The sequence below is a fragment of the Penaeus monodon genome, chromosome 22 (assembly GCF_015228065.2).
Source record: "Penaeus monodon isolate SGIC_2016 chromosome 22, NSTDA_Pmon_1, whole genome shotgun sequence".
Taxonomy (NCBI): domain Eukaryota; kingdom Metazoa; phylum Arthropoda; class Malacostraca; order Decapoda; family Penaeidae; genus Penaeus; species Penaeus monodon.
The window spans coordinates 16,588,929-16,589,129 of NC_051407.1; the positions used below are offsets into that span (position 1 = coordinate 16,588,929).

Consider the following 201-nt stretch of genomic DNA (forward strand, 5'->3'; position numbering starts at 1 on the left):
GTATTTTTTTTATGCAAGCTGATTAGGCTTCTAAATTTTCATTTATTTAAAATCAAAAAATTAAAGAAAAACGGGGCAAGAGTAATGGTAATATATTACAATGATGCAAAGGGTAACGATACAGAAAAGTTTGAGAATTCTAAATATGAAAGGTATATTCTAAAGATATAATCTTTTCTGCGAAAGATATATTTCTTTTGA

The 201-nt window shown here is 25.4% G+C and overlaps 1 protein-coding gene across 1 annotated transcript in view; it reads right to left on the minus strand.

The window, feature by feature from the left end:
• The window catches only part of LOC119586955, a 3,988-nt gene that overhangs the window by 2,989 nt on the left and 798 nt on the right, over positions 1-201 (minus strand). The gene's annotated exons all lie outside the window — the stretch shown is intronic.